The sequence below is a fragment of the Artemia sp. Qi Xiang Cuo genome, chromosome 20 (assembly GCF_049724085.1).
Source record: "Artemia sp. Qi Xiang Cuo chromosome 20, ASM4972408v1, whole genome shotgun sequence".
NCBI lineage: Eukaryota > Metazoa > Arthropoda > Branchiopoda > Anostraca > Artemiidae > Artemia > Artemia sp. Qi Xiang Cuo.
Window position 1 is genome coordinate 19,942,078 of NC_142813.1, and position 27,818 is coordinate 19,969,895.

Here is a 27,818-nt window from a genome sequence, read left to right on the forward strand (position 1 = left end):
ATTGATTTGACACGAAAGGGGAATTAATTTAATGTTTCTAAGGGAATTTATTGACTCGAGAAAGGGGAATTAATTTGTTGTTTCTAAGGGGAATTATTGATTCACGAAAGGGGAATTAATTTGTTGTTTCTAAGGGAAATTATTGATTCAAGAAAGGGGAATTAATTTGTTGTTTCTAAGGGGAAGGTGGGGAAGAGATATATTGATTGCGTAATCGAAGGGAGAGAATTCCCGAGAAATTGATTACATAATCGGTAGAACCCTATAAGGAGCTCGTTACGGGAATCCATTTATGGGCATAGAATGACGTATTCAACTAGGACAAATGGATTTCTGAGAAATTGATTACATAATCGGTAGAACCCTATCAGAAGGTCATGACGGGAGTCCATATATGGGCATAGAATGACGTAATCGACTAGGACAGTTGGATTTCTGAGAAATTGATTACATAATCGGTAGAACCCTATCAGAAGGTCACGACGGGGATCCATATATGGGCATAGAATAATGTAATCGACTAGGACAGTTGGAGTTCTGAGAAATTGATTACATAATCGGTAGAACCCTATCAGAAGGTCAGGACGGGGGTCCATATATGGGCATAGAATGACGTAATCGACTATGACAATTGGATTTCTGAGAAATTAATTACATAATCGGTAGAACCCTATCAGGAGGTCATGACGGGGGTCCATATATATACATATAATGATGTAATTGACTAGGACAGTTGGAATATTTCAGTAGTGGTTTGTCGTGGTTTACCCTTTCACAGTTACATTCTCTTGATTTTTTAAAGTTCATTTTCGATTTCTTTCGTTGAAATGCAAGAGTTGGAATATTTCAGTAGTGTTTTGTCGTGGTTTACTTTGTCTCAGTTACATTCTCTTGATTTTTCAAAGTTCATTTTGAATTTCTTTCGTTGAAATCCAAGAGTTGGAATATTTCATTAGTGTTTTGTCATGGCTTACCCTGTCACAGTTACATTTTCTTGATTTTTCAAAGTTAATTTTGAATTTCTTTCACTGAAATGCAAGAGTTGGATTATTTCAGTAGTGTTTCGTAGCGGGTTACCTTGTCAAAGTTACATTCTCTTAATTTTTCAAAGTTCATTTTGAATTTCTTTCGTTGAAAAACAAGAGTTGAAATATTTCAGTAGTGTTTTGTTGTGTTTTACATTGTTACAGTTACATTCTCTTGATTTATCAAAGTTCATTTTGAATTTCTTTCATTGAAATGCAAGAGTTGGAATATTTCAGTAGTGTCTCGTCGCGGTTTACATAGTCGCAGTTACATTCTCTTATTTTTCCAAAGTTCATTTTAGATTTCTTTCGTTGAAATGTAAGAGTTGGAATTTTTCAGTAGTGTTTCGTTGTGGTATACCTAGTCACAGTTACATTCTCTTCATTTTTCAAAGTTCAATTTTGATTTCATTAGTTGAAATGAAAGATTTGGAATATTTCAGTAGTTTTTTGTCGTGGTTTACCTTGTCACAGTTACATTCTCTTGATTTTTCAAAGTTTATTTGAATTTCTTTAATTGAAATTCAAGAGTTGGATTATTTCAGTAGTGTTTTGTCGTGGTTTACCATTTCACAGTTACATTCTCTTGATTTTTCAAAGTTCATTTTGGATTTCTTTCATTGAAATGCATGAGTTGGAATATTTCAGTAGTGTTTTGTTGTAGTTTACCTTGTCACAGTTACATTCTCTTAATTTTTCAAAGTTCATTTTGGTTTTCATTCGTTGAAATGCATGAGTTGGAATATTTCAGTAGTGTTTTCATTTATAAATTTCTTTCGTTGAAATGCAAGAGTTGGAATATTTCAGTAGTGTTTTGATGTGGTTTACCTTGTCACAGTTACATTCTCTTGATTTTCAAAGCTCATTTTGAATTTCTTTCATTGAAATGCAAGAGTTGGATTATTTCAGTAGTGTTTTGTTTCTAGTTTAGTTTAGTTATAGTTAAGAATTTAGAGTTTTAGCTTAGAGTCATAGCTTAGAGTTTTAGTTAAAGTTATAGTTTAGCAAAGTTATAGTTAAGAGTTTAGAGTTTTACCTTAGAGTCATAGCTTAGAGTTTTAGTTAGAGTTCTAGTTCAGTTTAGTTTTAGTTAAGAGTTTAGAGTTTTAGCTTAAGAGTCTTAGCTTATAGTTTGTGTTAGAGTTATAGTTTATTTTATTTATATTTAAGAGTATAGATTTTTTAGCTTAGAGTGTTAGCTTATAATTTGTATTATCGTTCTATTGTGGTTTTGTTCTTGTTAGGGGTGACTATACTTAGCTTAGAATCGTAATTTATCGCTTGTGTTAATACTCTATTTTAGTTTCGTAATATTTAGGAGTTAGTAGATAGTATCTTCTTAGAGTTTTTGTTATAGTTCTAATCTAGTTTAGTTATAGTTAAGAGTTTGGTGTTTTACCTTAGAGACTTAGCTTAGAGTTTTAGCTTAGTTTTAGTTAAGAGTTTAGAGTTTTGGCTTAGGGTCTTATCTTAGAGTTTTTATTAGAGTTCTAGTTTAGTTTAGTTTTAGTTAAGAGTTTAGAGTTATTAGCTTAGAGTCTTAGTTTAGAGTTTTTTGTTGAAGTTCTAGTTTAGTTTAGAGTTTTAGCTTAGACTTAGAGTTTGTGTTAGAGTTCTAGTTTAGTTTAGTAATAGTTAAGAGTTTAGAATTTTAGCTTAGAGTCTTAGCTTAGAGTTTTTGTTTAGTTTAGTTTTAGTTAAGAGTTTAGAGTTTTAGCTTAGGGTCTTATCTTAGAGTTTTTTTTAGAGTTCTAGTTTAGTTTAGTTTTAGTTAAGAGTTTAGAGTTTTTAGCTTAGAGTCTTAGTTTAGAGTTTTTTGTTGAAGTTCTAGTTTAGTTTAGAGTTTTAGCTTAGAATTAGAGTTTTAATTAGAGTTCTAGTTTAGTTTTAGTTAAGAGTTTAGAGTTTTAGCTTAGAGTCTTAGCTTAGAGTTTTTGTTATAGTTCTAGTTTGGTTTAGTTATATTTAAGAGTTTAGAGTTTTAGCTTAAAGTCTTAGCTTAGAGTTTTTGTTAGAGTTCTTGCTTATTTTATTTATAGTTAAGAGTTTGGAGTTTTACCTTAGAGACTTAGCTTAGAGTTTTAGTTTAGTTTAGTTTTTGTTAATAGTATTTAGTTTTAGCTTATAGTCTCAGCTTAGAGTTTTTGTTAGTGTTCTAGTTTAGTTTAGTTTTAGTTAAGAGTTTAGTGTTTTTAGCTTATAGTCTTGGTTTAGATTTTTTGTTGAAGTTCTAGTTTAGTTTAGTTTTAGTTTAGAGTCTTAGCTTAGACATAGAGTTTTAATTAGAGTTCTAGTTAAGTTTAATTTTCGTTAAGAGCTTAAAGCTCTTATCTTATAGTATTTGCTTAGTTTTATTTATAGTTCTAGTTTAATTTAGTTTTATATAAGAGTTTAGAGTTTTACCACAGAGTCTTAGCTTAGAGTTTTAGTTAGAGTTAAAGTTTAGTTTAGTTACAGTTAAGAATTTAGAGTTTAAGCTTAGAGTCACAACTTGGAGTTTTACTTAAAGTTATAGTTTTGTTAAGTTTTAGATAAGAGTTTCAAGTTTTAGCTGAGTCTTAGCTTATAGTTTTTGTTAGAGTTCTAGTTTAGTTTAGTTTTAGTTAAGAGTTTAGAGTTTTACCTTAGAGTCTTAGCTTAGAGTTTTTGTTAGAGTTCTAGTTTAGTTTAATTTTAGTTAAGAATTTTATGTTTTACCTTTGAGTTTAAGTTAGAGTTATAGTTTATTTTACTTTTAGTAAAGAGTTTAGTGTTTTACATTAGAGTATTAGCTTAGAGTTTTATTTAGAGTTCTAGTTTAGTTTAGTTTTAGTTAACAGTTTAGAATTTTATCTTAGAGTCTTAGCTTAGAGTTATTGTTAGAGTTCTAGTTTATTTTAGTGTTAGATAAGAGTTTAGAATTTTTGGATTAGAGGATTAGCTTAGAGTTTTTGTTGAAGTTCTAGTTTATTTTAGTTCTATTTAAAAGTTTGGAATTTTAGAATATAGTTTTTGCTAGAGTTGAAGTTTAGTTTAGTAATAGTTAAGAGTTTAGAATTTTAGCTTAGAATCTTAGTTTAGAGTTTTTGTTAGAGTTCTAGTTTAGTTTAGATATAGTTAAGCGTTTGGAGTTTTACCTTCGAGACTTAGCTTAGAGTTTTAGTTTAGTTTAGTTTTAGTTAAGAGTTTAGTTTTTTTAGCTTAGAGTCTTAGCTTAGAGTTTTTGTTAGAGTTTTTGTTAGAGTTCTAGTTTAGTTTAGTTTAGTTAACAGTTTGTTGTTTTACCTTAGATTCTTAGCTTAGACTTTTTTTTAGAGGTCTATCTTATTTTAGTTTTTGGTCAGACTTTGTTGTTTTATCCTTGATTCTTATCTTATAGTTTTTCTTAGAGTTCTAGTTTAGTTTAGTTTTTTTTAATAGTTTAGAGTTTTTATATTATATTATTATATTATATTTTTTGTTGAAGCTATAGTTTAGTTTAGTTTTAGCTAAGAGTTTATAGTTTTAGCTTAGAGTCCTAGCTTAGAGTTTTTGTTAGAGTTTTAGTTTAGTTTAGTTTTAGCTAAGAGTTTAGAGTTTTAGCTTAGAGTCTTAGCTTAGAGTAATAGTTAGAGTTGAAGTTTAGTTTAATTATAGTTAAGAATTTAGAGTTTTTAGCTTCGAGTCATAGTTTAGAGTTTTTGTTAGAGTTCTAGTTTAGTTTAGTTAAGATTTTAGAGTTTTATAATAGAGTCAGAGCTTAGAGTTTTTTATGAATCTTAAGTTTAGTTCAGTTATATTTAATAATTTAGTTTTTAGCTTACAGTCTTAGCTTAGAATTTGACTTAGAGTTCTAGTTTAGTTTAGTTAAGAGTTTAGAGTTTTATCTTAGAGTATTATCTTAGAGTTTTGTTGAAGTTCTAGTTTAGTTTAGTTAAGAGTTTAGAGTTCTACCTTAGAGTCTTAGCTTAGAGTTTTACTTAGAGTTGAAGTTTAGTTATAGTTAAGGGTTTAGAGTTAGTTAGTCTTAGCTTAGAGTCTTAGTTAGAGTTCTAGTTTAGTTTAGTTTTAGTTAAGAGGTTAGAGTTTTAGCTTAGAGTCTTAGCTTAGTTTTAGTTAGAGTTCTAGTTTAGTTTAGTTTTAGTTATGAGTTTTACCTTAAAGTCTTAGATTGGAGTTTTAGTTAGGGTTGAAGTTTCGTTTAGTTTAGTTATAGTTAAGAGTTTATAGTTTTAGCTTAGAGTCTTAGCTTAGAGTTTTAGTTAGAGTTATTGTTTAGTTTTAGTTAAGAGTTATAGCTTAGAGGTTTAGCCTAGAATCTTAGCTTAGAGATTTAGTTAGAGTTGAAGTTTAGTCTAAACTAGCATAACCACATAATTGCACAATATTGCATAGAAATACCAAAACCATAGGTTAGATTAGGTTAGGTTAGAGGTTAGGTTTCTCCACGTTTAAGTTAGGTTAGATTAGGTTAGCTTAATTAGTTAATAAGTTAGGTTAGTATGGTTAGGTTAGGTTACCTTAAAGTCTTAGATTAGAGTTTTAGTTAGGGTTGAGGATTTTCCGGCGAGTATGGTTAGGTTAGGTTAGGTTAGACTAGATAAAGTTAGGTTAGATTAGGTTAAGTCAGCTTAGGTAAGTTAGGTTAGGTTAGATTAGCTAGTAAACATCTCTCCATGTTTAAGTTAGGTTAGGTTAGGTTAGATTAAGTTATGTTAGGTTAAGTTAGGTTAGGTTAGCCTACGTACGCGCGCGTACGTAGGCTAACCTAACCTAACATAACTTAATCTAGCCTAACCTAACCTAACTTAAGCATGGAGAGATGTTTACTAGCTAATCTAACCTAACCTAACTTACCTAAGCTGACTTAACCTAATCTAACCTAACTTAATCTAGTCTAACCTAACCTTACCATACTCGCCGGAAAATCCTCTAAGCTACCGGAAAAACTCTAAGCTAAAACTCTAAACTCTTAACTATTACTAAACTAAACTTCAACTCTAACAAAAACTCTAAGCTAAGACTCTAAGCTAAAACTCTAAACTATTAACTAAAACTAAAATAAACTAGAACTCTAACAAAAACTCTAAGCTAAGACTCTAAGCTAAAAATTCTAAACTCTTAACTAAAACTAAAATAAACCAGAACTCTAACAAAAACTCTAAGCTAAGACTCTAAGCTAAAATTCTAAACTATTAACTAAAACTAAACTAAACTAGAACTCTAAGCTAAGACTCTAAGGTAAAACACTAAACTCTTAACTAAAAGTAAACTAAACTAGAACTCTAACTGAAACTCAAAGGTAAAACATCAAATTCTTAACTAAAATTAAACTGAACTAGAACTCTAACAACAACTCCAAGCTAAGACTCTAAGGTAAAAATCTAAACTCTTAACTAAAACTGAACTAAACTAGAACTCTAACAAAAACTCTAAGCTAAGACTCAGCTAAAACTCGAAGTTCTTAACTAAAACTTAACCAAACTATAACTTTAAGTAAAACTCTAAGCTATGACTCTAAGCTAAAAATCTAAATTCTTAACTGTAACTAAACTAAACTTTAACTCTAACTAAAACTCTAAGCTAAGACTCTATGGTAAAACTCTAAACTCTTAGCTAAAACTAAATTAAACTAGAACTCTAAATAAAACTAAGCAAAGACTCTAAGCTAAAAACTCTAAACTCTTAACTAAAACTAAACTAAACTAGAACTCTAATTAAAACTCTACGTCTAAGCTAAAACTCTAAACTAAAACTAAACTAAACTAGAACTTCAACATAAACTCTAAACCAAGACTCTAAGCTAAAAACACTAAACTCTTAACTAAAACTAAACTAAACTAGAACTCTAACAAAAACTCTAAGCTGAGACTCTAAGCTAAAACTCTAAACTCTTAAGTAAAACTAAACTAAACTAAGGTAAAACTCCAAACTCTTAACTTTGACTAAACTAAACTAGAACTCTAACAAAAACTTTAAGCTAAGACTCTAAGCTAAAGCTCTAAACTCTTAACTAAAACTAAACCAAACTAGAACTCTAACAAAAACTCTAAGCTAAGACTCTAAGCTAAAACTCTAAACTCTTAACTAAAAATAAAATAAACTATAACTCTAATTAAAACTCTAAGTATCATATAAAACTCTAAACTAACCTAGAACTTCAATAAAAAACTCTAAACTAAGACTCTAAGCTAAAAACTCTAAACTCTTAACTAAAACTAAACTAAACTAGAACTCTAATAAAAACTCTAAGATAAGACCCTAAGCTAAAACTCTAAACTCTTAACTAAAACTAAACTAAACTAAAACTATAAGCTATGTCTCTAAGTTAAAACTTGGATCTCTTAACTATATCTAAACTAAACTAAAACCCTAAAAAAAATTCTAAACTAAGACTCTAAGCTAAAACTCTAAAATCTTAACTATTACTAAAATAAAAAATAACTCTAACAAAAACTCTAAGTCTAAATTAAAACTCTAAACTAAACTAGAACTTCAACAAAAAACTCTAAGCTAAAAACTCTAAACTCTTAACTAAAACTAAACTAAACTAGAACTCTAATAAAAACTCTAAGATAAGACTCTAAGCTAAAACTCTAAACTCTTAACTAAAACTAAACTAAAACTCTAAGCTAAGTCTCTAAGGTAAAACACCAAACTCTTAATTATAACTAAACTAAACTAGAACTCTAACAAAAACTCTAAGCTAAGACTCTAAGCTAAAACTCTAAACTCTTAACTATTACTAAACTAAACTAGAACTCTAACACAAACTATAAGCTAAGACTCTAATCTAAAACTGTAAACCCTTAACTATAAGTAAACTAAACTATAACTCTAACAGAAATTCTAAGCTAAGACTCTAAGCTAAAAACTCGAGACTCTTAACTATAACTAAACTAAACTAGAACTCTAACACAATCTATAAGCTAAGACTCTAAGATAAAGCTCTAAACTCTTAACTAAAACTAAACTGAACTAAAACTCTAACTATAACTCTAAGCTATGACTCTAAGGTAAAACTCTAAACTCTTAACTATAACTTTGCTAAACTATAACTTTAACTAAAACTCTAAGCTATGACTCTGAGCTAAAACTCTAAATTCTTAACTATAACTAAACTAAACTAGAAACAAAACACTACTGAAATAATCCAACTCTTGCATTTCAATGAAAGAAATTCAAAATGAGCTTTGAAAATCAAGAGAATGTAACTGTGACAAGGTAAACCACATCAAAACACTACTGAAATATTCCAACTCTTGCATTTCAACGAAAGAAATTTATAAATGAAAACACTACTGAAATATTCCAACTCATGCATTTCAACGAATGAAAACCAAAATGAACTTTGAAAAATTAAGAGAATGTAACTGTGACAAGGTAAACTACAACAAAACACTACTGAAATATTCCAACTCATGCATTTCAATGAAAGAAATCCAAAATGAACTTTGAAAAATCAAGAGAATGTAACTGTGAAATGGTAAACCACGACAAAACACTACTGAAATAATCCAACTCTTGCATTTCAATGAAAGAAATTCAAATGAACTTTGAAAAATCAAGAGAATGTAACTGTGACAAGGTAAAACACTACAAAACACTATTGAAATATTCCAACTCTTGCATTTCATCGAATGGAATTCAAAATGAACTTTGAAAAATGAAGAGAATGTAACTGTGACAAGGTAAACCACAACGAAACACTAGTGAAAAAGTCCAACTCTTACATTTCAACGAAAGAAATCGAAAATGAACTTTGAAAAAATAAGAGAATGTAACTTTTACATGGTAAACCACAACAAAACACTACTGAAATATTCTAACTCTTGCATTTCAATGAAAGAAATTCAAAATGAACTTTGAAAAATCAAGAGAATGTAACTGTGACAATGTAAAACACAACAACACAATACTGAAATATTCCAACTCTTGTTTTTCAACGAAAGAAATTCAAAATGAACTTTGAAAAATTAAAAGAATGTAACTTTGACAAGGTAAACCACAAGGAAACACTACTGAAATATTCCAACTCTTGCATTTCAGTGAAAGAAATTCAAAATAAACTTTGAAAAATCAAGAGAATGTAACTGTGACAAGATAAACCATGACAAAACACTACTGAAATATTTCAACTCTTGCATTTCAACGAAGGAAATCAAAATGAACTTTGAAAAATCAAGAGAATGTAACTGTGACAAGGTAAACCACGACAAAACACTACTGAAATATTCCAACTCTTGAATTTGAACGAAAGAAATCCAAAATGAACTTAGAAAAATCAAGAGAATGTAACTGTGAAAGGGTAAACCACGACAAACCACTACTGAAATATTCCAACTGTTCTAGTCAATTACGTCATTATATGTATATATATGGACCCCCGTCAGGACCTCCTGATAGGGTTCTACCGATTATGTAATTAATTTTCTCGGAAATCCAATTGTTATTGTCGATTACGTCATTCTATGCCCATATATGGACACCCGTCATGACCTTCTGATGGGGTTCTACCGATTATGTGATCAATTTCTCAGAAATCAAACTGTCCTAGTCGATTACGTCATTCTATGCCCATATATGGACACCCGTCATGACCTTCTGATAGGGTTCTACAAATTATGTAATCAATTTCTCAGAAATCCAAATGTCTTAGTAGATTACGTCATTCTATGCCCATATATGGACCCCCATCACGACCTTCTGATTGGGTTCTACCGATTATGTAATCAATTTCTCAGAAATCCATTTGTCCTAGTTGAATACGTCATTCTATGCCCATAAATGGATTCCCGTTACGAGCTCCTGATAGGGTTCTACCGATTATGTAATCAATTTCTCGGGAATTCTCTCCCTTCGATTACGCAATCAATATATCTCGTCCCCACCTTCCCCTTAGACCCAACAAATTAATTCCCCTTTCTTGAATCAATAATTCCCCTTAAAAACAACAAATTAATTCCCCTTTCGTGAATCAATAATTCCCCTTAGAAACAACAAATTAATTCCCCTTTCTCGAGTCAATAATTTCCCTTAGAAACAACAAATTAATTCCCCTTTCGGGTCAAATCAATCAACCATGACATCATCTGTCACGTGTGATCTAACTGTTTCCTATTTCTGGACACCTTGACATTCGCCTCGAGCATGCACTTGGCCAAAACAACAACAACAAATAAATCGACCTTGGAAAAAGAGGTCATTGACCGATCGATAATCCTTGAATAAATTATGTAAAAAATTTGTAGGTGGCAGCAGGGGGGACCACTGGGAGTAGCACCCCCTTTCTACTGGGGCTAGTGGGCTGCCAGAACTTCTTAGAGAAATGTTTAATGGTTGATTTGAAAGCTATTGCTCATATCTACGTGATTATAATCAGTTTTGCTATCCGTAAGTGCCAAATAGCACAAAAAATGGCACCTTTTGTGCCACTTCTTCGAAGTATAAAAGCTTCGAAGTATAAAACGGTACCATTGTAATAATTATGGTCCAAAACCCTTAATTGGAGATTTACAGGGAACCCTCACCGTATACTCCCCCTCCCAGCCCCATTAGTAAGTCTAATTAGTCCGTTGGAAGAATTCACTATGAACTCTTTAGAATTTAGGAGTGGTAACTATTATTTTGGTTCGTCTTAGAAGTAAAAGTTTAGTGCGAAAAGAAATTTATGGTGATTTCGAAAAAGAGCCTGAAACCCCTTGAAAATCGCGTCAAATCGAAATAAAAAGTGCACCATTGGAATCAGCATGGTCGAAAACCTATTGTAGGATAATTACAGTCCCCCACCTTGAACACCAAGGAAAATTACTTTTTTCCATGGGTAGCACTGATCTGTCTCCCTTTTTTTCCAGGGCTAGCGGTTTACCAGAACATCATAGAGAGATGCTTAATGGCTCATTAGAAAGCTGTTTCTCACATTTACGTGCTTTCAAAGGCGGTATATTTGCATAAACGCTAATCTGGAACATATTAGGAACTGTAGTGGACCACTATTTTGTGTTTTTTTTTAACAGTTAGCTGCTTGCATCATTTATTCAACTGAATCATGAATCTACGCGCTTTATCGTGGAAAATCACTAGATTTAGGTAAAAATTACTAGTTATAGAACGAAAATCACTTGATAGAAAATATCACTAGGCAACATAAAAAAATCACTAGAAATAGTGATAAATCACTAGGGGTGGCAAGCCTGCTTCTCCTGCACACTCCCTTCATTAGAATATGAGTGATTTCTTATTATATTCAATGTTTCGAATGATATTTTGTTTGAAATTATATTTCTTCAGAGAGAGAAGGGGCAATTCTTTATGGCATCAGTGGCTGCCTTTGTATATATGATCAAATGTTTGAATAGAACAAGCGATCAATATAAATATTTTCCATTCACAACCTGAGGAAAATGATAACAGATTTACCATTTTTTGTTGAAAATTAGTCGTTGAATCCATAGAATGCATTTTTTCTTCAATTTATGTACTTAGTGAATATGAGCTAGTTCAAAATATGAATGATGAACTGTTGAAAATTTGGCGCTTTTATAAGGCATAAGAGATATTGTATTCTAGGAAGTATTTTCAGTTCTAATTGCTAAACGTCTAAATGTGACCTATTTTCTCCATATTCTCTGGGGAGTGTTTTCTGCTATTTATTTACCGTTTCGGCGAATAGCGGAAATAAACTTTTATTTTATTTAAAGGGAAAATTCAAGTTTTTGATAAGCTGAGTTAGTAAAGAAAAATGGAAACATTGTTTATATAAAAAAAGAAAAATAAAAAAGGTTGGATGGCATATAGAATGCAAAGTGGTTACCGCTTTTCTTCATAAGGGTATAAAATTGAATTCGCGCCAAAAACAATTATTATATTCGGAAGAAACCTAAAAAAAATAGGCATCGAGTGGTATGTTCACTTGAATCATAGGTCATATTTGTGAATATTTTCAACTGAAACTAAGAAGTGACATTAAAACTTTAAACGAGCATACATTATTTCTTATAAATAAAAAAGATCATGGCAGCGTTGTTTCTGCATTAAATTTTTAATCAAAAACGAACGAAGATTAATTAAAAAAAAGTTTTTCCGAGGGAAGTAAAGAGCCAAGTTGAAACTTAAAAGGGACAAAAATTATTACTTCACAGTCTATTTAATATATATTAATATAACTATCATAAACAAACCAACTAATTATGTTTCCCTATGCTTTAGGATACAAAACTAGCGCTTTACTGAAAACACAAAAGTCAAGTATAAAAAAAAACAGGATTATTGATTTAAGAGTCAAAAATGAGTATGTATCTTGAGAACACTAAACGAATCTATAAAGCTTTTTATAGTCTTACACCAGTTGTGACATTAGTCAATTTCAGTATAAATATAAAATCATCTTAAAACGTATGCTTAAAACTGAATATTTTTTAATAGCCGTGAAGTAATTGAACAGCATACAGAAACATTGAATTGATTTATCAAGCAGTATTTTGCTCTCACCAGCTATAATACCAATAGTGGGTAATATACAGTCTTAAATTGTAAGAAATATGCTTTAGTATCACTTGAAATGAAAACCAAGTAAGACATGATATGAACTCTGAAAGTCTGATTATTTATCTCTATACAAGAGTGAATTTCAAGCTATGATGCAAATTCTAAAGCTAGTCTATAGTTCTAATAGGCCTACTATCAATATGGCCTTACTTCGAACTTGTGTATAAACTAATCATGACATGTCCTTTTAAGAAGCAAAACGAGAGCCAGTCATTGGTCTGAGCCATTGCGCAGAAGTGACACCAAGTTAAACGTAAAAAAAATTAAAGAAAATCCTAAAATGGATTGTTGCTTTATCTTAAAAGGGGTTGATCCTAAAAAGGATTGATAATATTTTGATTCTGTAAAAAGTGTTCTTAATTGGTTGCTTTTACTGTACCAAAAGTCCAATATTATTTTGTGTTTTCAGTAAAGCGCTAGTTTTGTATAATCCTAAAAGCATAGGAAACATAATTAGTTGGTTTATTTGTACTAGTTATATTAATATATATTAAATAGGCTGTGAAGTAATAATTTTTGTCCGTTTTAAGTTTCGACTTCACTCTTTACGTCCCTCGGAAAAACTTTGTTTTTTTAAATTTGTTAACAAAAACTCATTAGACTTCTTTAGTTTCATTGCATTGAAGCAAAAATCTTTGTGTAAGGTTTATCGTGTATATTTCTAAAACCTCAAAATGAACAAAAATTAATTTAAAAAAAAGTTTTTCTGGTAGGAGCATAGAGCCAAGATGAAAGTTAAAACAAACAAAAATTATTACTTCGCAGGTTATGCAACATAAATCTTCTATATTGGTTCAAATAAACTGACTCGTAACATTTCCCTACATTCGTAGAATTCTGAAAAATTAGTGCTATACTGAAAACTAATGTCACTTGAGGTTTTTTAGAGAATTAAAATGTTTATTAAAATTTACTGATTTCATGGCCGGTGAAAGACTACTGAGAAACTTATAAGTTAGTCTTTTATTTTCTGCAGGGTATTTAAGGACTTTTCTGCCTCTTATCATGTTTTGTTACTTCGATTTATGTTTTTCAATAAAATTGCCAGTTTCAGAAAAACTGACAGTAAATTACCAGTTTTTCAGATTTCTACAAATTGAGGGCAATATTACGAGTCGGTTTATTTGAATCAATATCACAGATATATGCTGAATAAACTGTAAAGCAAAAATTTCTGTTTCATCTTCGCTCTTTACTTCTATCATAAGAGCTTAGTTTTTTTTTTTTTTTTTTTTTTTTTTTTTTTTTTTAGGTAAGTGACAAGTATATAAAATTCTTAAATACATCCTTCGCCCAGATTATGGTAACAGTGGCGCGGTTAACCTTGCTATGTAAAAGAAGAAAAAAAGACAATTGTATTGTATCTTTAATAACAAATCTTATCTTTCGACCTTAAAGTTAATTATTTTTTCAGGCTACAAATTCCATCAACGATCCTGGCTTTGAAAAAAAATTAAATAATTGAGTAAACCACCTTCCAAGACATTCAATATTACCAACTATTTTTATAAAAGTATATCATAGTACCTCATTCGAGCTTGAGAAGTGGTGTACCGTGTGCCCATTATTCAGGCGTGATGAACGCTTGGCCATGAGGGTATGTTGAATGAATACAACATCTGATTAAGGGATCAGATTCAGCGCCCAGAGATATAGATTGCTCCCATACATTTTCCTACTGCGCTTAGTTTTGATGATCCATAACAGCTTAAAGGAATATGAATACGCAAATTAAACTTGTCTGTATCCTAAGATTCTGTGAATTAGAAACCCCAATCATTAGTACGTAGATACGTGTTTATTATTGTTAGTTGATATCCTTCGAGTTTTCTTTTTAACATGTACACAAAAGTAAAGCTCACTTAAGCTCTAGACTTTAACTGCTTAAGACCTGATTTCAAAACTACTGGAAAAGCTGATTCTATGCAAGCTCTTCTAAATCCACATCACAAATGTATACATTTGTCTTAAGAACTTTTCAAGAATGGAACGTCCCCATCAGCAAACTTGTTTTATATTCGAAGTGCTTTTTCTTCAAATGAAATTAAGTTTATTTTTTCTCCTTAATCGCCTTTTCGTTATTTTATCATTCAGTTGGAATAAGTTGATTGTAAACTTTAGTTGACATTTTCAGGTTTCAGGACCCTACACTTAGGGATAAAGTGACAAGGGTAGTGTTACTTTGGGTCACGAACCATTTTACAGATTTTGAAACGGACCCAGCAATGATAGATTTCTTGGAGAAATTCGAACAAGGGTTGGAAAACACCAAACTGTTGGGCCAGGCAAGTTATTCCTTTCTATTTAATGCTTTGTGGATATTTTTTTGTTTTATTGTATTGTTACCAGGGACAGGACTAGAGAAAATTGTGCCATAAACTCTGGCACATTGGGGAAACGAGCTCTCAGTCGTTATAATGGTCATGCAAACATTATGTTGCATACAATCTATCAGGGCCTTTCCTAGGGTTGGTGGTACCTGGTATGAAATTATCCTTGCCTACTCAGTAATGGGCATACTCAGTTAAACTCCTTTTGATGGTCCTTCAAAATATTCTCAACAAGCAGCTCGTGATATTACTTCGTAGTCAGGGGTCTAATAGCCGACTAATATGTTTTATTATAGTGAGAAGGGAGCAGCCCATTGCTGTCGTGGGCAATAAGAAATAATATAATTTTTTTTTAAATAAGTTAACCGATTGAAACCTCAATAAATGTTCTTTTTTTTGGGGGGGGGGGTATAGGAAAATTTTAAGTTGAAAGGACAGGGTAAATGGGTAGACGGAGGAAACAAATAATGGAGTATGGTGACTATGGGTAATGTATTTGAGAGCGGTATGAAGTTTTTTTTTTGAGTAATTTAATGTTAGAAAAGATTGTTGACTAGAACTTATTCTAATCATAGTAAAAAAGAGAAAGATCACACATTGAATGAGCAGATATTACCCCAAACAAGAATGTGCCACGTCTCCCTCAAATGCCCACTGCGAATACTAAGGTACATTTACTTTTGACTTGAAGTACTGAAAATTCTAGATAAAAATACAAAATTTCATTAAAGTTAAAAATAAATACTACAGCTTCCAAACATCTTTTTTTCCAGTTAGATCAAAGCATAAGCCTTTCAGGAGCCAACCTGACCAAGTCCACTTCTTACTTTTCTGAGTTTTTAAGGTCAAAGTACTAGATAGACTATGAGTTTTGTACGTTGAGAAGGATATTCCTAGAATCAAAACCAAAAATGGCATACAGTTTTTTGTCATCGGGATTAAACGGTTTTGTTTCGATGCCAATTTGACCAAGTACGTGCCAAAATATAATGAAGAATATTATTCATTCTTGAGTATATGGGCTGACGCTAATAAGTAGTATAAATCCCCGTTCGATCAGACGACTAAAGCATTAAAACCCATGACACTGGATCTTCTTTCAAACTTTTCTACGCTGTCTTGATCTAGTCAAATTGACCTAAGGAGCGACCCGGCTCAACTGTAAACCGAAAATCTAAGAAACGAAACTGAAAATTTTGATACCAATAGATATATCAAAAGAATCGGCTTTTTATGCTGATTTCGAATATATAAATTTCGTAAGTTTAGTCTTACCTATCAAAGATTAAGATCCTGATAAAATTTTCCTGATTTTCGAAAAAAGGAAGAAACACCCCCTAAAAGTCAAGTGATCTTAATGAAAATCACACCATCAGATTCAGCGAATCAGAGAACTCTGCTATATAGGTTTCAAGCTCCTATCTGCAAAAATGTGGAGTTTTATATTTTTTGCCAGAAGAGAGATTACGGATGCGTGTCTATTTGTTTTTTTGTTGTTGTTGTTTTTTTTTGTTTTTTTTTCAGGGGTGATCGTATCGACCCAGTGGTCCTAGAATATCATAAGAGGGCTAATTGGAACGGAAATTAAAAGTTCTAGTGACCTTTTAAGTGACAATAAAAAATTTGAGGGCAACTACACCCCCTCCCCCGCCGCTTTTTCCCCAAAATCGTCTGATCAACATTTTGAGATGGCCATTTTGTTCATTATAATTGAAAGACCCAATAACTATTCCTTTTGATATGACATAATCCCCCCCCCACAGCCCCAGGGGAGAGGTCGTTAAGTTATAAAATTTGCCCATTGTTTACCCATAGTATTTGTGATTGGGATGCATGCATACATTTTCGGGTGGGGAGGGGGACAAATTTTCTGCTGTTTTTTTTTCACGTGGGAATTATCTCTGGGAAGGAAAATTTCAAGGGGATGAACCTTCCAGGATAAATTTTACACTCTGGGAATTTGCCAGAATTCTAATACAAAATTCCTTCTGCATGTCTTGCTTTCTCTTTTCCATCTCAATTTTACGCACAGAGTGGTTAAGAGTAATTATCAGGGATGAATTTTCACCGGGATTAAATTGTCTAGAGGATATTTCCGTGGGGAGGGGGTTTCTCCGAGGAGGTGGGACCAAAATTCCTCGCATTATTTAAAAAACGATTAGACCTTAAATAAAAAAAAAGTTTTTCCAACTGAAAGTAAGGACCAACATTAAAAATTAAAATAAACAAACATTATTAAGTGCATGATGGGGTCGCCCCCTCCTCAACACCTTGCTCTGTACGCGGAATTGTGAATTTAAACGCAATTCTTTAAGAATGACTCCTGAAACACAGAGGCCGTTTAATTAGAACAATAAGACGCTTTTTTAAAAGTACTTAAAAGAAACTTTAGCGTAAAGAGTGATGTGTTGACGAGGAAGCAACCCCCTTCATATACGTAATATTTTCTGTTCGTTTTAATTTTTGATGTTAGTCCTTACTTTAAGTTGAAAAAAACTTGTTTTTTTTTACTTAATACTAGTAGAGTTTATTTTTTAATATTGCCAAATTTGAAACAAGAAGTATTAGTTTTCTTGTTTGTGATTCCGTTCTTATTGGTGTCCTGGGAAAAAGCGAAAACCAGAAGCAACATACACTCGAGCTTGCCTTTTGCAGTGATTTGAGCTTCTTTCACACGATAATTTTTATATAAAAAAAAAGCTAGTAAAACTACACTTCCCTTATGAAATGTCAATCATAGGAAAATACTAACCAGGAAATATACCCCGGACAAGCAAAGAATAAAACTCACAGACGATTCCTAGCAACAAAAATTGCAATTAATAATAAAAAAGGCTGTGGCACGCTAAAAGAATGCTTAACAATATAAAGTTCTTACACAATTTCGTGAAATGTCAAATGGGGGAATAAAAAATGAGTTGATCAGCTGTATAAATCCAAGAATCGTAACCAAATTTTATCAGTGTATTTGGAAGCTTCAGAAAATTATCAACAATCAAGGTTTGTTTCTTTATATTACTTAAGTGCTAATTTTACTAACAGCTTAAATAAGAGATCGAATGACCAATTTTAGCAAACGAGATGGGAACTTAAATATAGCTTTTCATAAAGCTTAATCTTATTTAATACCATCAAAATTATTGATAGTGAACTAAACTTTGCTGTGTTATATATTAATAGCCAAATAAGCTGTCGGACGAAATGTATTTAAAAAAGTGTAGTAGCATATTCTCTTCTGGAAGGACCAGGGAAAATATTTTGCTTCCTCCGCCCAAACACAGAATTCTACGTCTCCTTATTCTGCCCTAAAAACAGTGAAAATTTCAACTAGATCGACCAGCCATGAGACAAAAAGGGGTATACTTACCAAACTACGCATAAAATTCGTCACCTTTTAAGGAAGTTTACTGTATGAATGCAATCTCTGTAATGACAAAAATTTGCTGGCCTTCAGGCAAAAAAAAAAACATATACTCTTTTTTTAGCACCCGAAAACGTGCTGACTGACAGTAGAAGTATTCAAAGAAATATTCTCTTCAGATTCCCGTCGTATGACATCACGTGATTCTCTTCAGATTGTTGGTTGGCTGGGAGACGGTACTTACCGTCTATATAAATTAGAATATTCAAAAACTCCTTATCTTTAATTTATCTTTTCTTTCCAACTTTCTATGTTCCATGACTCAAGAAAACACGTTCTTTTTTTTCTTTGTATTGTGTTGCGGAGCAACACTACTTTTTTCGCCGCTGTTTTTTTTTTTTTTTTTTTTTTTTGTGATCAGCGGACTGCAGCTCTGAAACAGTAAGATGTGCAAATTCGAAATTTTTCTTGGGTATGGGAATTGCAAAATGAGACAGAAAAGTTCCAATGGATTTGTAAAATTTCCAGCATTTTTCCAGAAAAGAATAAAAACCATGTTTTTTCCTCAGGTTTGACATGGTGTCAAAACAGAACTATCCTATTTGGGAAAGTAAACTCTTTCCAGAGCAATTTTATTTCGTACTCCAGTGGAATACAAAATAAAATTAACCGGAGGACAAAATTTCGTATTTGCTCCAGATGTCTTGGAAATAATTCTGGAAAAGTCAATCTCGAATAATGAATTCCGATTTTTTTGGTTGTTTTCTGAAATTATTTATTTGTAACCTCTTGTATTTTAATCGAGCCATTACTCAAGTAATTTACGCGCAATTACACTAATACCAGCATTGTCATACTATCTGAGATGTATTTTGTTTTGTTCACCTTTTTTTGAAGAAAAATCAAATAAGGGCAACAGTTAAGGGAAAAGCCATGCAAGTAAGGAACATAGTCTTTCGCCGGCTTTCAATAAACGAAAGTTCTGTTAAATAGGATGCTTTCGGGTCATTCTGGTCCCTTAGGAAAACCATAAGTTTTAATAAATTAGATTCCAGGCATGTTGCCAAATATATTTTCCTTGTATTTTTATTCTTCTTTACCTATCTCCCATAGACCAAAAAATGGCTCTTTGCCTTCTAGGCACTGTCCTCATGGAGATGGAAAGGGGAGGGCCTGACCCGCTTCAAAAGCACTAAAAACGAAAAAAAAATGTCAAATTGCATTATACTTTAGGAATAACTATGACACTTAAAAAAAACTGTTTGCTAACCTTTGCCCCTCCTCCATCAGCCTTTCCTTTTTTGAAATGTAAACTTAGCCTGTTCCTCATCAAGGGTTATAAAGAGACATTCGGTCAAATAAATTAATTTTTTTTTCCATACTAGCAATTAAATAACGAAATATAGAAGGCATTTTAACCAAGAGATGGTCAATCTTCTTTTAACTTTAGCGTTAAAAGATTAGAAAAAAAAAATCATAAATACGAAAACCGAAACTGTTAAAAGATTTTTTTTTAAGTTTTTTTTTCTCGTTTATAGCCTAGAAGTTCATTAATCTGGAAAACACAATGATTGACTATCAAATAGTTGAATCTTCCATTTAAGATAAAAATTGGTATTAAAATCTGGAAAATATCAGGGAAACAACGGCTAATTTTCAGTAGTATTTGGTTGAAAAAAGGTAAATGTCAAGTTTTTGGCGACCTACTGCACTTTCAAACTTGAGCTACATTGTAAAAATAAAAATAAACAAGTTTTTTTCTACTGAAAGTAAGGAGCAACATAAAAACTTAAAACGAAGAGAAATTATTTCGTATACGATGAAGGCGGTCCCTTTCTCAATACATCTTCACGCTGAAAATTTTGATTACTTTTAAAAAGGCTCTAATTCTAATTACACGGCCTTTGTGTTTCAGGAATCGTTCTTAAAGAATTGGGACAAGAGGTCGAACTTTAACGTAGAGCCGGGTATTGAGGAATGAGCAGTCCCCCTCTTATACGGAATATATTTCTGTTCGTTTAAGTTTTAATGTTGCTCCGTACTTTCAGTAGAAACAATTCTCTTTTTACTTAAATTCAGATCGTTTATCAAATAATCCCAAGAAATCAGACCCCCACGAAAAATTCCTCTATAGAAAGTTCCTCCCACGTAAAATTCTTTCCCCGGGAAAATACCCCGGACGATTCCACCTGAAAAATACTCCTTAGCATACCTTGATTTGAAGAAAGAATTATTTTTTATTTAATTTTTGATCGTTTTTCTGGTCATGGCAGAATCCCCCTGTGTGGAAAATATTTCCCGGAAATACCTTCCTCCCTCAAATGGAAAATTTCTCCAGCGGAAAATTTCTTCTGGTGATGTAGGAAATCAACCCGCGTAAAAATCCCCCAGATAATTTCCACTCCGCTGAAAATTTCCCCCGGACTATTTCCACCGCCAAAAAGAGAGTAAGGCAAAGAAACCGAATTTCGTTTATGAATTCTGGCAAATCTCCACCGTGTAAAGTTATTTCTGGAAACTTCACCCCCCGAAAACTTCCATCCCAATGTGAAATTCTCCCCATAGAAAATCCATTCCCATACCCCCCCCCCCTGAAAAATATCAGTATACTTCTCAATAACAAATACTATGCGTAAACAATGCGCAAATTTAATAACTTGCGGCCTTTCCTCTGGGGGCTCTGAGGGTTATGTCATCCCCAAAAACATAGTTATTGGACATTTCGACTATCGACTATACTGAACAAAATAATTATCTCAAAATTTTGATCATACGACTTCGAGAAAAAAAGGGCGTGGGAGTGGGGCTAGTTGTCCTCCAATTTTTTGGTCACTTAAAAAGGCACTAGAACGTTTTTTTTCCGTTCTAACTAGCCCTCTATCAATCTCTAATGACTATTGACTCAATACAATCACCCCTGAGAAGATTATAAAATTAACAGTAAAAAAAAAAGCATCCGTGATCTTTCTTCTGGCAAATAATACAAAATTCAACATTTTTAAAAATGGCATCTTGAAAACTCTATATTAGGATTCTTTGACACGCTGAATCTGATGGTGCAATTTTCAATAGGAATCATTGACTTCAAAGAGATTCCCTTTTTTTCGAAAATCAGGCAAATTTCCTCAGGCTCGGAGCTTTTGAGGGGCCACAATAAACTTAATGGACTTTATATATTTGGTATCAGCATTAAAAACAACAATTATTTTGATGTATTTTATTGTCATAAAATTATGTTTTGTAGAGCTTCAGTTACTATTGAAATGAGTCGCTCCTTACGTGCAGTTCGTTACCACTAACTGTTTGATCAGAGCTGTGGAGTTGGTAAATTAGAACTAAACATTAAAATTTCTACAGTTTTCAACGCGAACTATAGTTTTCAGCTTTTTCCTGAATAGCAGTCAAACAATTCGTGGCAACGTACTGTAAGTAAGGAGCAACTCGGCTCAATAGTAGCCGAAACTCTAAAAAACAGAATTTTGATAACAATAGACATATTAAAAGAATTGAATTTTTAGTTTTATTTCAAAAATATAAAATTCCTTCAGCTTCAAGCTTGAGAAAATTTACCTGATCTTCAGAAAAGAGAAAAAACACCCACAAAAAGGCAAGCGATCTTAATGAAAATTACACCATCAGATTCAGCATATCAGATAACCATACTGTAGAGATTAAAGCTCCTAGTAGCCATACTGTAGAGATCAAGCTCTTATCTACAAAAATTTAAATTTTATTTCATATATATTTATTTTTGCCCGAAGAAAGATTACAGATGCGTGTTTATTTGTATGTTTTTTCCTCCAGGGGCGATCGTATCGAACTAATGGCCCTAGAAGATCGGAACAAAGCTTATTTGAATGTAAGTCAAAAGTGACCAATAGATTTGAGGGCAACTAGACCGTCTCCCAAGCTCCTTTTTCCCCCAAAGAAATCCGATCAAAATTTGAAATAGCCATTATTGAGCAGAAAAGTCCAATAAATATGTCTTTGGGGATGACAACCCCCCCCCCCATAGTCCCTGAGGAAAGGGAAGGACTGTAAGCTAAGCAATTTGCCCGTTGTTCAAATATAGCATTTCTTATTTGGAAATATACGGACATTTTTCCATGGGGAGAATTTTCTTTAAGGAGAAAATTTTCCAGGGGAATTTTACACGGAAGGGGGAGGGGATTTCTGACATGATTTTAAAAAGGGTCAGGAATTAAGTTTGTTTTAAAAAAACAAGTTTTTTCAGCTGAAAGTAAGGAGCAGAATAAAACTTAAAGTGAACAGAAATTATTCCGTATATAAAGGGCTGTCTGTTCCTCCGCCCTCGCTCTTTACGCTAAAGTTTGACTTATTGTCACAATGTTAAGAAAGACTCCTCAAACACAAGAGCTGTGGAATTTGAATGAGAAATATTTTTAAAGAACTTTAAGGCTTTAGCATGAAGAGCTAGGGTTGACGAAGGGGCAGCCCTCCTCATATACGAAATAATCTCTGTTCGTTTGAAGTTTTAATGTTTCTCCTCACTTTCAGTTGATTTTTTATTTAATCATATCATGGAATCACAAATTTTTGAATAATGTCAGCTTTAAAAGCTCTTTGCCTAATCTCTTAAAGCTGCTGAGAAAGCTCCGAAATCTCTGTTTTCAGTTTCTATTACTATTTGGCATTAACAATCTATAATTTGATTTGTTGCTTTCAAATGAACAGCAAATGGGGTTTTCTAGTTGTAGAAACTCATGTGCTAGACAATTTTAAGCTTGACATCAGTGCAAGAGCATTTCGAACATTACCCAATTTAATATCGCTTGAGCTTTTAGAATAACGCTTTAATGCTTTTCGCCTACGGTTTGTACAGCTCTAAGAACAATAAGAACAAAACTATACATATGTCTAGCTAGCCATTTAGGTTTACCAGGTCAGGTGTAGGAGAATAATTATCTAAGTCTCTCTTTCAGAAAAATACAATGTTTTCTTTCAACCGTGAAAAAGACCAAGAAGAAGGTCTTCCTCCTCAGGACAAACATGGAAATAAAGACATATCTGAACAAATTTCTAAGGTAAATAGGTTTTATTAATGATTTTTTTTTGTTTCACGGACATACCTGCACAATTACAGGCGATAAGGGAGGGTTCCCAATAATTCCAGGAACCTTCTTATCTGTGGGGGGATAAGTGGAAAATTAAAAATATAAGAGGGTTCCACTATTTGAGGCAAGAAAACGAAACTACATTTCCTCCCTTCAATATCTGCTTAACCACATTTAAAAGTATTTTTTGCTAGTTGTTACCATTTAACCCATTAGCGCCCAATGTTCCCATCTGGGAACGTCTCATATCATTTTTTGTCCAGAAGGTAGGAGCTTGGGCAAGTTTTAAGCTTTCCACAGGAATATATGGCTAACCAGCAACGTCCTAAAAATTTTACGTTCCCTGAATTAGGATCAGGTGATTTTTCACGATTTTCCTAAATCTTGCTAAAATTCAGTTTTGTTTTTTTTAATCAATAGTGTCGGGTGAAACACAACCAAGGCTGAGTGTTTGAAAAATCTTGTTTTGATGTTTTAAAACTCTATACTTACTTTAGAATCTATGATGCGCTTATAAGGACAAAGTATTGGATAACTAAAAGTGTTCCCAATTGGGAACGTTGGATGTTTCGGTACCCCAAAAATGTCTTAAGGATCTGGAACTGATGGTGCATTTTAGTTTGCAGATTGCTCCCAAAATATTCTTATTTGTTAAAGAAGCAATCGCTATACTATACGACCTACAGATTTTATGAATGATCTTTCAAGTGATAATGCAGGGACGGTAGAGTTCGATATCACCCATACTTCCATAACAGACGATGTAGCTGGAGATACTCCATCCGGACTTTCTTCCGTTTCTACTTTGGATAATGATGATTTAGACAACGTTCCACTGAGCCGTTGTTGGAAAACAGCCCCAACAGCATCATAAGGACAGTCCTCAAAATCCATATCCAAAAAACATGAACCTTTGAAAAAAAACTAAGTATAAACCAAAATGGAAAAAGATAGCATAGTCTGGAGATCTTTCATCAGAATCACTACCAAGAATGGGAGACAAGGTCAGTCAGATGATAAGCATACCCAAATTCGAGGTTTTTTGTCAGTTTTGGGCGAAAATATAGAAAAAAACATGATATACTCCCTCAGAATGGTAATATCAGCTTCACATTGAGCTTTGAAAAACTTGACAATTTTTCGGGAATTGTGCTACAATCAGGATATCATCACCTTCCAAGTAAAAGAATGTACTAGACGACCTAGTCGATCCTATATTTGGACAAGTCATGAGCCGCAACAGATTTCTGAAGATAAAGAGAAACCTGCACCTTGGAACTAATAACGAGCTCTAGGACAGCGACAAAATGGCTAAATTGAGGTCACTTGTAGATACCATGAATACTAAGCTTCAGCAAAATGAAACATTCTGTCAAAAACTTTCCGTGGACGAACCAATGATACCTTTCTCTGGTCATCAATTCTTCAAAATGTTTTTCCAAGGAAAACAAATTCGATTTGGATGCAAAGTATGGGTGCCAGCTTTTTCTAACGGATGTTGAAAAGAAGGAACGTGGTTATTATGACTACAGATCAGATGGAGTGATTTTGGCTGTATGATAGAAAGACAGGATAGCTACTAGTGTAGCAACAAACTACGACTGTATATGACTGCTTCACAGGGAGAAATTATGGTTTCGCTCACCAGGACGAAACCTAGGTTCCAGGTCAAGGTGGGAGCTGAGGATCACGGCAGATCTGCCCTAAAAAATCAACCACTCATATACTGGTAAAAACAGAGAAGAAGGATCGACATCAAGTATGCAAAAAAGATGCACGACTAGAGTGCAGAAAGTGTCAAACTTCACTTGCAACTGTATTACGAGCAATTCCATGCCTAACTTTAATTTATCTTTCATACTACCTTCTATTAAAGATGACAAAAGCTATCTTTCCATACATATCCTTCCGTTCCAAGGACAAAACTAACGCTCAACGTTCCCATGTGGGAATATAACACCATGGTTACATTCAGGGTCGCATCCAGGATTTTTTGGGGGCGGGGATTACAAAAAAACTTTTTAAAACGCATAAAAAATTTGTTCATATCCATTTTTGTTACGTTTTTACGAGACAGACAAATATTTCAGGGGGAAGTTCAAACCCCCTAACTCCCCCTGGATACGGCCTTGGTTACATTGTTGACAAGAAAAAAAATTCAACCCCACAATTTTTTCAGTTAAAACCCTACTTCGCTGCACTGAAGGGCTACTTTACTGGTCTTAGGTGTTAATGGGTTAAGGCAGGTTTGTGTGACAACAAAGCTATTTATCTCTTATTAACATAAAAAAAACTTTGTGCTGAATCTGATGCAAATTCATACGTGATTCTTAGAAAAAATTTACTTCTCACTTTCTCATTCAATGTGGCATGTCTTCTAGCATAAAAATTTAAAAAAAATCCGGGCATTTTCAAATGTAAATACAAAAATCAGATTGTGAATATAAGATTCACAATCTGAATTTAAGAGCACAATTGCGCAGTGAATATTTCTTGTCTAATGTGCGGACCTGGGCCTGGAACAAAATATTTTCGTGACAAAAAACCACTACCATCTAGCGAAATATTGAAGGACAGCTGAATTATCAGCTTAATAAATACATTTCACGCCCTTTCTTAAAATTCTATCAATTTATTGAGCTTCCCTCTCTTAAAAAAAATTTAGTTTTACCAAAATATGGGTTTTTAAAGAAGAAAAACATTACTTCAATTTCAAAATATACGAGTATTTTCCTTTATTTTTCGTTTGAATATACTTTATTTTCCTTTTGAATTAAATTTTAACGAAAATCCTGTTTTGTTACGTATGACTGACCTCTCAACACAAATAATCGGCAGTTCTTTCAGGTAAAATAATTCACATTTTCTTAATATTCAATTGACGAGTTAGTTAATTTCTTAATAAATCCTCTAAATTTTGCATTCAAAAGTATCGTTAATCTAGTATTTAATCTAACACTTTTCAAATTTAAACGTGGTTTCGTTATTTTACATAAGGGGAAATTTTTAGAGCGGAGAAATGTCAGAGGTTGGGGGGGATTTTTCGCTGGGGGGAGGGAATAGTCAGCAGAATTGTGCGGAGATTTTCCATACTAAAATGAATTTGATCTGTAATATTTTTCAGACTGTTTGTATAGGTGTTCACAATATATTAATTAGGTAATTTATATAAATGTATGGTAAAAGATCACTTCATTCAGTCTGGGGTCAAATTTAATGTCGAGAACATGACGTTAGAAAAAAAATCGATGTTCGTGTTTATCGATTCAGCGCATTATCGTATTTTTGGATTAATGGACTTTATTCTCCAATGAATTAGTATTTTCGGTTGGGGGGGGGTTGTATTTCCCTTGGATTTTATTTATTTTGAGATCGCAGGAACGCGCGACGTGTAAGCTAGTATGGCATAAAAAGTATTATTTAACCATTGAGAAAGCCAAGTATAAATGTGGATGAAGTATCGGGGCAAACTAGCTGATGCGTTAGTTAACAAAAAACTTGCTTCCCCCTGTAAATAGACAAAAAAAAATCCCTGTTCTGGGGTCCATTCAACTATTAGCAGCGATTTGTAGTAAAGTAGTTTATTTTATTCCGTGTTAATTTTTTCGATGAGAGAAGTTTTTCTTTGTTCTAGGGAAGGCATCAGAAAGAAGACGATGGTGATGACAAAAAAGCTGGAAAAGATAAGAAAGATGATAAAGATAAGAAAGATAAACCTTCCCATTGAAATCTTAGGCACAAAAGCAACGAACACCTAGGAATAGGCATTATTGTTCACTTAAATATAGTAATATATGTTTACTTTTTGTAAGTTTTCATCTTTAGAAGATTTGAGTAAATTTTTGTTGTTTGCGATTGGCGGATCTTAGATTAAGTTTTGTGAGCAGGGATTTTCAGTCATTCATACAAGGATGTTTGCTAGCCTTCTCAACCTCAATCTGTTTTATAAAATGGTTGGTTGTTGTTTTCTTAATTTCATGTCTTTATTCATAATTTCTACTAGCCTTAGGCCTCTCTTCCTATATATTCTAATTTCTGATCGTTTTAAGATTTAAATTTACTCTTTACTTTCCACGGCAAAACTTTTAAAGAAAACTTTAATAGAAAGAAACTAAGAGTTTCTAACAACCTACGTTGCTTCCTATCAAATTTGAACTAGATTTACGGTATTCGAGCAACGTGAAGCATTGCAGGAAACTTCGGTCAGGTTCGCTGTCAACAGTGTTGACAGACGGTTTATTTTTGTTTCTTCGCCGACGATTAAATATTGTAACTCTGCTCATCAACAGTTCTAAAATAGTATAGCCTAAGAACAGTTTTGTCTTATAGAAATACAAAAAAAAAAAAAAAAAAAACAGCTTTCTTCTCATTTTCCGACACCAAATCGCTGTTATTACTTTAAAAAGGACCATGGTTTTCAGCTATGCTCTATTACTTTGCTCCAAAACATAAAACCTAACCCATTCCATTCACTTTTTCCACAAAATAAGTTTTTCAAAGAAAAGTAAGGAACTCCGTTAAA

The 27,818-nt window shown here is 32.7% G+C and overlaps 1 protein-coding gene and 1 long non-coding RNA gene across 3 annotated transcripts in view; one reads left to right on the forward strand and one right to left on the reverse strand.

The window, feature by feature from the left end:
* The window catches only part of LOC148939978 (BUB3-interacting and GLEBS motif-containing protein ZNF207-like), a 106,374-nt gene that overhangs the window by 27,658 nt on the left and 50,898 nt on the right, over nt 1-27,818 (reverse strand). The gene's annotated exons all lie outside the window — the stretch shown is intronic.
* Nucleotides 17,848-27,145, forward strand: LOC148939979 (uncharacterized). Its single transcript, XR_016143486.1, has 3 exons — nt 17,848-17,860; nt 23,165-23,266; nt 26,931-27,145. It is a non-coding gene; the product is annotated as an uncharacterized LOC148939979 (long non-coding RNA).